A 9271-nucleotide genomic window follows, 5' to 3' on the forward strand; every position below is an offset into this window, starting at 1 on the left:
TGTACAAGTAACTGTACCAACCACCTCACTTTTTACATTTGTACCCTTATCTGCGTTGCCACCTGTCGGTGACCCCTTTAGCGTATAAAAGGAGGCCCATGCGCAACGTAGAAGGGGTTCGGTTCGACTCATTCATAACCCAGAAAAACACTACGCTCTCTCTCTAGAGCAAGAACATAATAGAACCAGACAAGCAGCAGTAGGAGTGTTATCTCTCCGGAGAGCTCCGAAGCTGGGTAAACTGCTCGTGTGCTTCGCCTCGATCTGCTCTTCGTGCGATCTCCGCCCCCCGCCGAACCGAAAGGGGCCCGGTCCGCCGGCCCCATAGGTGTTCGTGGATCAGTTCCCCCGACATCTTTGGCGCGCCAGGTAGGAGGCGTCGAGATTGTGTGAACCTGATCCGGCGTTCACACGAGCTAGATCTTCATTCCCTTCATCAATATGCCACCGAAGAAGAAGACTTCGGCGGCAGCCGCTCCGTCCACGTCACTTCCACCACCGTTAGAGCAAACGGGTGATGGAATGGACGCCGGCGGAAGAATGGACGTCGACGAGGAAGCTCATGATGCTGCCAGGTCCAAGAACAAGGCTGCACAAACCTCGACGACTGTACATGTTCCACGCCACTCTCAGGAGGCGCAAGACCAACAGCGACATGGCACTTGCAGTGCCATACGCATGATAGGCCAAGACCAAGCTGGTGGATCTCGGGGCGCTCAAGACCAGCATGCATGCCAGCATGCTGGCACGAGCGGGGCACGGTCGCCTGGATGTCGCGACCGGTTTTTCCGGGTAATAATTTCCAGAAAAGACCGTCGTGCTCATCAGCCCCAGGATTACTGTTAGCTGATGAGGCTCCAACTTGATACAGAAATTCCAAGCAAAATACAAAATATGTAGTACAAGACCATTCTGGCCTGTGAGTACAACAAATGGTTTCTAGTGGTTGATGGCGGAAGTGGGTTGTGAAACATCAGTGTCTATGGGACTCCATTTCCCACGGGAACAACTGACCAGGTTAACTCCTATCTTCGCGAGGCTGCTATCTCCATTGTGTGGGTTCCGGGGCTGTCATCGTGTCGCTCCTCTCCGTGCAAGAAAAATCTGGCCAAGACAATAGCCAGGGACAAGCCAGTGAGTACTTTGAATGTACTCGCAAACATTATGAACACAGGTATAATATAACAATGATGTGCTGAAAATATTTTATGTACATGACGTCAGTCGAAAATAGTAAATAAATTTGTGATGCGTGCCTGCGGCTATTTATAAAATTGCAATAACATAGTAGTATTAAAATTTATGAAATAAATAATAAGCAATGCCACAGTCGGGCGTCTTAGCGACACCACATAAAGGGCTTTAAAAAGGATGCCACAGTCGGGCGTCTGAGCGACACCACATAAAGGGCTTTAAAAGAAATGCCACAGTCGGGCGTCTGAGCGACGCCACATAAAGGGCTTTAAAAAGAATGCCACAGTCGGACGTCTGAGCGACACCACATAAAGGGCTTTAAAAGAAATGCCACAGTCGGGCGTCTGAGCGATGCCACATAAAGGGCTTTCAAAGAAATGCCACAGTCGGGCGTCTGGGCGACGCCACATAAAGGGCTTTAAAAGAAACAATCATAATGAATATCCCTGGAGGTAGAACCATCCCAGAGATACTCGATAATAACAATAATATCACGGGTTAGTTAACAATAATAATAATCAAAGATATCACAAGTCGCGAGTAGTAATTCCATTTCCTGGTTAACTGTTTCACCTCCGAAGACCGACACTAAGACCGACACCTGACCCATCCCAGACTGAAATCCTTAACCATGGACACGGCTATTCGAATAGGTTTATTCTCTGCAGAGGGTGTACTCTTTACCCACGAGTAACGGATTTCTTTAGTCCATCAGGACTAATTCCATCTACGGTCTTTTTGTTGAAAACACACCTAACTTGCACACACCAGCTTAACTCACACGTGTCTGGCATCACCCACGACACCTGTCAACCAACTCTAAGTGGGGAGGCTACAACCTCGCGTAGCATGGGATCAAATTTATATCGCGCGCTCTAAGGGGTGGCCTCCCCTCTCGGTCCCAACCGGAAACACCCATGCCCCCGGACCAGGTGGCCTGCCTACCAGCTACAACCGGTATCTTCCACCATGGCCTCTCTGTACGGTGTGTGCTAGCAAGAGGTTGACAACTTACTGAACCGTACTCTACTTGCTGTAGAGACGAGTGGTAGTACGAAACAAGTATGGGGGGTTACTAGAACAAGACTCGATCTACGGTCGACTCAGGAGGTTTAAGTATTCCCTGCATGATTAGTATAACAAATATATTTCATCCAACAGAGTCACCACTCATATCACCTTACCATGCCATATCAGACAGAACCGTCCCGACGGAGACCGGCGACAAACCCATACCTACCCAAGGCAGAGGTTTTTCCCGGTTTCTTGCCGGTATGCATGCAAGGCTCATGAGGGTGATTATCATCACAAGTGTGTCCATTACCAACAGCATGAAAATCAATAACATGTACCCATGCATATGATCACATCACATGAAATAACAAGTCCTTCGAAATGCGGTGGTGTTATAAATGCATCAATGATCACACCAAAAATATTATGCCGGGATTCAGAATGCTTGCCTTCAATGTTGTGGAGGGGTGAGGTGCTCTCCAAAACTTTTGAAAGCCTCTTCTTTCTCCCAAAAATCCTATTTGAAAATATGTTTGAATTAACACATATTTCAAAGACAGAACCAAAAAGTTGTTTGAAATTTTTTCAAATAAATCTTAAAATAAACTAGACCAAATTTGAGGAAGGTAGGAAAAAGAATCAACTCATTTGGAGTTGTATTTAAACAGTTATAGCCAGTCAAAGTTCTGGTCAAAACTGTTATTTAAATTAAAACAGAAAAGAAAACGGTTCGGAAGGGAATACGTTTTCGGAGCGGGGAAAGCGTACTGGGGAAAAATATGCCTTCACTTAACCGACGTGGATAGGCGCAGGGTCACTAACAGTGGGTCCAAGGGGCCCACTGGTCAGGTTTGACCAGTCCATCCCTCCCTCCTCTTCTTCTGCCCGAACGGAGGCGAGGCAACGGCGATCGTCGCCGGCGAACGGCGGCTCCCCGCGGGGCTCAGAGAGCGGGGATGGATCCGCCACTCCAGGGCGGTCCTCCCGATGGTCGCCAGGTAGGTGGGGACGGAGGGAGCTGCCGGCGGCGAGCTTCTCGGCGGAGGTGGCCTCGGGAGCAAGGTGATTTTTCTCCCGCGGTGTGTCCCGATCAAAATTGAGTAGTGGGGATGGCTCACGGGAAGATGAAGAAGCTCTTGGTGGAGAGAACGGAGAGTGGGAGGCCCTGGTGGTGCCGAATTGGCCGGGGCAATGGTGGCGGCTGCCGTTGCCGGAGATGGGGAAGAAGACCTTCCCCGAGTCGATTTGCTGCCATGGGAGAACTAGGGGAGCATTCTAAGGCTTCCTGCGTGCACGGGGTGGCTCGGGGGCCTCCTTTTATAGCTCGTCGAGGTCGGTTCCGCGGCGGCCGGATAAGCTCTCCGGCGAACCGCCTCGCTGTAGCTTGCAGGGCAACGTGGCGTGGCTGGGGATGACGGCAAGAGCTAGTGGACGAGAGTGCACTGCTCCAGGGGCAGGTGGCGAGTGGGATTGGCTTGGGCGGCACCGACATGGCCAGAGGCTGTCGGGCGGCGGCGGCGGCTAGCGCTTGGCTTGTCGGGCGTGGCGAGGGGCGGCTTGGTGCGTAGCTGAGAGAAGGGGAGCGCGTGGCGAGGTTCTGCAGAGCGGGCCAAAGCCGTGGGGGCCAGCGTGTCGGCTCGGCCGCGTGGCTGCAATACGCGCGCTCTGGGCGTGTCCAGTGCACGCACTGAATGTGCTCGACGAAATGCCATGGCACTCCAGAGCGCTTGGTTGGAGCTGGGATTTAGCAGGGTGGGGTTATAGTCTAAGGCAAAACAATTGGACAAGCTGGTATGATCCAAGGTGCAAGGTCATAATGCAAAGACAAAATCATGTCAAAACTGGCCATGCACACCAGGTGTTTGACAAAATGCCAAGGGCACTTAGACATTTCTTGGAGTGGCCAAAATCTCCAGATCAGTGTCTCTGTGGATGAAAGAGAGAGTGGTGATGTTAGTTGGACAAAAGAAGAAACTTGTTAGTGCAAGTTTTACAAAACTTCAATTTTGGACAGGAAATAAATGACATTATTTCATGAACCAAAAATGATCCAAATGGTGCATGCTCCTGGACTTAAGGGTTTAACATGGAGGACTACAAGTAGGAGAAATAATCAATGGCTAAAGAGCAAGCAAAATTATGGTTGCAGTACAAATCATCAAGTTGGTCCAGAATGGAAATGAGGTTGATCCACTCAATATTTTCAAGGAACAACCCTGGATTTTGCACAAGGTGGAATAATATGCTCCTACTGACCTCCCCTAATTTTGGTAGAAGTTTTAAAGAAATATTTAAATAGGTTGCAGTGCAAAATGCACTCTGGACCAGAGAAGAAAAATTGAGTGCAGGGCTCAAAATATTTCATGAATGAAATATATTTTTGCATAAAAGTGATTTAAAAACATAACCTGACATCTCCAAATTTTTGTGGGAATTTTAAGTGGATCTATCAAATGGTTGTAGTTCAAAAATGGCCATTTAACCTTGAAAAAACTATTTTCAAGAAAGTAAAGATCAAGCAATTAAGTTAGTTAATTAGTTATGCTGATAAAAGGAAAGTTTTTCTTGAGAGGTTAAACAAGTCCAATAACATATTTGAAAAGTTTTCTCTTTGGGAAAAACTCATCATAACAGGGAAGGAAATGAGTCAAAAATCAAAAATGGAGCTCAGAAATCCAAAGTTTTAATTCCTGTCAAAAAAAATTTATTTCATAAAAACAAGGCCAAATTTTTGGGGTGTCACAGATACTATCCCCCTTAAGAAAAATCTCGTCCTCGAGATTTGCTGAAAGCGGTGTTAAGAGAATATTTACGCAATAAAGATGTAGCTACAGTGAGAGGGCAATAAGTGGTGAAAAACCACAGTGTGAAAGACTGGGGTTGCGCGAAAAAGTCTACGGTCCGAGACAAAAACGGGTGATTTCTACGCTGGATATAAATTTAGGATAACTCCTAAATTTAGATATACGCTGATCGCACCCGAGAGCATAGTGCTCTCTCTGGCTGACAGGTGGACCCGGGGTCCACTGTCAGTCTCCTCTTCTTCTCCCTCTGGACCTTTCTTCCTCCTCTCTCCCGCGCGCTTTCTCCACCGGCGACGCCTAGTGTGTAGGGCATCTAGGCCGTACCGTGGTAGTGCGTGGCGTGCTAGCTGCTGGTGCAGCGTGCACTCACCTCGCGGGCCAGTGCGCTATCGGCACTGCTCGTGGATTCGACTCCGAACACCGGCGATCGGCGACGAGCGGCGTTGGTGGACTTCGCCCACCGTACACCGAGCTCGAGCTATAAAAACGGCCGGGGTGCCTCTCTCTTCCTCCTTACACCTGGCATCACTTCTCCTCCTCCTTATTTCTCCGTTACTGCTTACAGAAGCTCGGTCGAGGCTCTAATGGCGGAGGCGATGCCGGACTGGTTTGTGATCCTAATATGCGGAGGGCTGGCGACACTGCTGGGGCTCTCTGTGCTCCTGTCCGCGATGATCTTCGACGAGTATCGCGATGCTGCGGCTCGGGTGTTGGCTCTCCGTGGTGGTGGCGATCATGAGGAGTAGATGAAGTATGCCGGGTGCTAACTGTTGTTAGGGGGTGATTAGCTGGATGTAACACCGTTGCAAAGTTTTGCAAACAGTGTATGCGTCCGTATGATTATGGTTGTGAGTCTGCTCGTGGTGCTGAGTGAAATTAAATAATCCACGTCGTGAGAAAGTGTAGATGTAGCAACTCAGGGAAAAGAAAATCTCACTCCAGGGTTTCGCGAGGTGAAAACAGTTACTTTAAAGGAGCGTAAACCACAAAAAAACTACACACATGAGCAGAAGCCAAATAATTGACTTGCCGTACAAACTCAGGGTATTACACATAAGTCACACACATAAATATATGCTGCATAGAACAAATACAGTAGTGACGTCTAAAATGAAAATGGTAACTGGGCGGGGTCCTGATAAAATGTCTCTGGTAAAGGAATACATTCTTCTTCTATTGGAGGAAGTGGATTGACCAGTCGATGTATGCGTCTCTCCGGGTCGGGTCTCAGTGGTCTGCCGATGGCAATCTGAGGATTTAAATCTGCGAGGCTCTGGAGATAATCCATCACTCGCTGGTTTAAATGCTCTTGAGCAATGATGTACTGGATAAGGTTGGCCAGAACTGGGTCTCTCTCAATCCGCCCACCGGGAAAAGACGTTATTTCTCCGGGTGCTGCACGACTTGGAAAGTAATAATATCCTCGTTCGCGGGCATAGGGTACTGCGGATCGAAGACGAGCAATCGCTTCTTTCGCAGCAGCTTCTATGACCAGGTGTGGGGTTGGCATAGATTTCCCCATGAAGGAAATTTCTGTTGGATCTTGATTGGGGTATACAGGAGGGATATGCACTGCTGCCCAATATTCCGAGGTGGATGGGGTGATCCTCGATTTGAACAGCTCGTACTGGGGTGGCTGGGTAGAACCCATGGTACTGCGGGTGAAATCCCACAATAATTTGACAAAGCTACCTGGGGTTGCATCTGGGGTTCTCAGATGAATGCTGGGGTTCGGCATGACAGGAAGAAGCGTGAGTGTTGTGCGCAAAGTGAGGGTTGCTGGGTAAGGTCACAAGGTGGCCTTTATATAGCAATGGAGCCGGATCGTTTTACCGTGGTGAAAGATAAAAATTTGCCAGCTTAGCTCCAAAGGTCGGGTCAGTGTCAGAGATACACATATCTCATAAAGAGACGTGTTACTGTGGTTGTCGTCGGGTTGGTTTTGGTAGTTGTGCCCGGAAAAATATGCAACTATGCGCTGACCAAAAATGCAAGGCTACTATTAAAACAGAGGCACAATGACAGGCTGCACTAATATACACGGTCGCGTGATTACAAAGCGAGGATACATTGAAACTTGGTGCTACTCATACGGCTTAGTCTACCTCGTTTATGTCTAAACGGGCGTGCCTGGTGGATGTCGAGGCTTCTCCACGTGTTTCTCTGCCGGGATTAGTCGGAGATGGCGGGGGAACTGCAGGGTCGGGGTAGTGAGAATGACCATTGCGGGGATTGTTGGCCACAACCCCGTTGTAGTGTGTTCCCAATATGCGACGAAGCACTTCCGGGGTTATGGCAGCACCTTGGCTGATGGCGGGAGCAGACCTCGGGGTCTCGATCGGTTATCCAAACAGCACGACTGGGTTGTCGGCGTTGGGCTCGTTTTCTCCTCTCGCCGGGTCTCGACGAACCAGCTCTCCACGAGCTGCGATTAGATCAATAGTGATTTTGTCGAACAGCGCCTCTAGTGCTCTTACATAACGCACTAGGTGCAACAATGCGGGGTCCGTCTCGTGATCTCCGTTGGCAACTTGGGGTGGTCTACCATACCCTTCACGCCTGGGGTAGTAGTGGAACGAGCGACAGTTAACTCTGGGCGACAAGTGCCTGGGATGAACTATAGCCTCCCGAGCGGCTAGTTGGATGGCTTGTGGCTCAAAGGAAGTTGTCCTTCCGGTGAACCTGTAGGGGCGCTCGGGTGCTAGACCCCTACCGTAGATGTGCACAGTGGCCCAGAATTGACGATCTTCACCGCTCATGGGTCCTTGATACACAACATATTCTGGTGGCTCCTCTAACGCATAGGCACGACGGGTGAGGTTTGCGAGGATTGTCACAAAACCTCCAAGGTTGGTTGCTGTGGTTTCGTTGTGCACTGTAGGTCCAGGCATTGTGGCTCGGTTTGGGGGTAGCGGCTATGCTGTGCTGGGTTGAGGCTAGCGTGCCCCTTTTTATAAGAAAAAGGGGACGGAGTCTTCCTTCGAACGCTTGCGAGAAAGGACTATTTAGGGGCCGGTCACTGGCGCATAAGTGACAGGTTAGGTTGATAGGTTGGGCACCGATTGCCAAAAGGTGTTGGGTCACTGTGTGGCTATCTTGCACGAGAAGCTTGGCTGGGGTTTGGTTATGGTCTGGTGGGTTGGTTGGCCTAAGTTTATTGACCTGGCTAAGATAGGATTAGCCAATGGTCAGCCTGGCTCTGATACCAAGCCTGTCGCGACCGGTTTTTCCGGGTAATAATTTCCAGAAAAGACCGTCATGCTCATCAGCCCCAGGATTACTGTTAGCTGATGAGGCTCCAACTTGATACAGAAATTCCAAGCAAAATACAAAATATGTAGTACAAGACCATTCTGGCCTGTGAGTACAACAAATGGTTTCTAGTGGTTGATGGCGGAAGCGGGTTATGAAACATCAGTGTCTATGGGACTCCATTTCCCACGGGAACAGCTGACCAGGTTAACTCCTATCTTCGCGAGGCTGCTATCTCCATTGTGTGGGTTCCGGGGCTGTCATCGCGTCGCTCCTCTCCGTGCAAGAAAAATCCGGCCAAGACAATAGCCAGGGACAAGCCAGTGAGTACTTTGAATGTACTCGCAAACATTATGAACACAGGTATAATATAACAATGATGTGCTGAAAATATTTTATGTACATGACGTCAGTCGAAAATAGTAAATAAATTTGTGATGCGTGCCTGCGGCTATTTATAAAATTGTAATAACATAGTAGTATTAAAATATATGAAATAAATAATAAGCAATGCCACAGTCGGGCGTCTTAGCGACACCACATAAAGGGCTTTAAAAAGGATGCCACAGTCGGGCGTCTGAGCGACACCACATAAAGGGCTTTAAAAGAAATGCCACAGTCGGGCGTCTGAGCGACGCCACATAAAGGGCTTTAAAAAGAATGCCACAGTCGGGCGTCTGAGCGACACCACATAAAGGGCTTTAAAAGAAATGCCACAATCGGGCGTCTGAGCGATGCCACATAAAGGGCTTTCAAAGAAATGCCACAGTCGGGCGTCTGGGCGACGCCACATAAAGGGCTTTAAAAGAAACAATCATAATGAATATCCCTGGAGGTAGAACCATCCCAGAGATACTCGATAATAACAATAATATCACGGGTTAGTTAACAATAATAATAATCAAAGATATCACAAGTCGCGAGTAGTAATTCCATTTCCTGGTTAACCGTTTCACCTCCGAAGACCGACACTAAGACCGACACCTGACCCATCCCAGACTGAAATC

The sequence above is a fragment of the Triticum aestivum genome, chromosome 4A (genome assembly GCF_018294505.1).
Source record: "Triticum aestivum cultivar Chinese Spring chromosome 4A, IWGSC CS RefSeq v2.1, whole genome shotgun sequence".
Classification (NCBI taxonomy): domain Eukaryota; kingdom Viridiplantae; phylum Streptophyta; class Magnoliopsida; order Poales; family Poaceae; genus Triticum; species Triticum aestivum.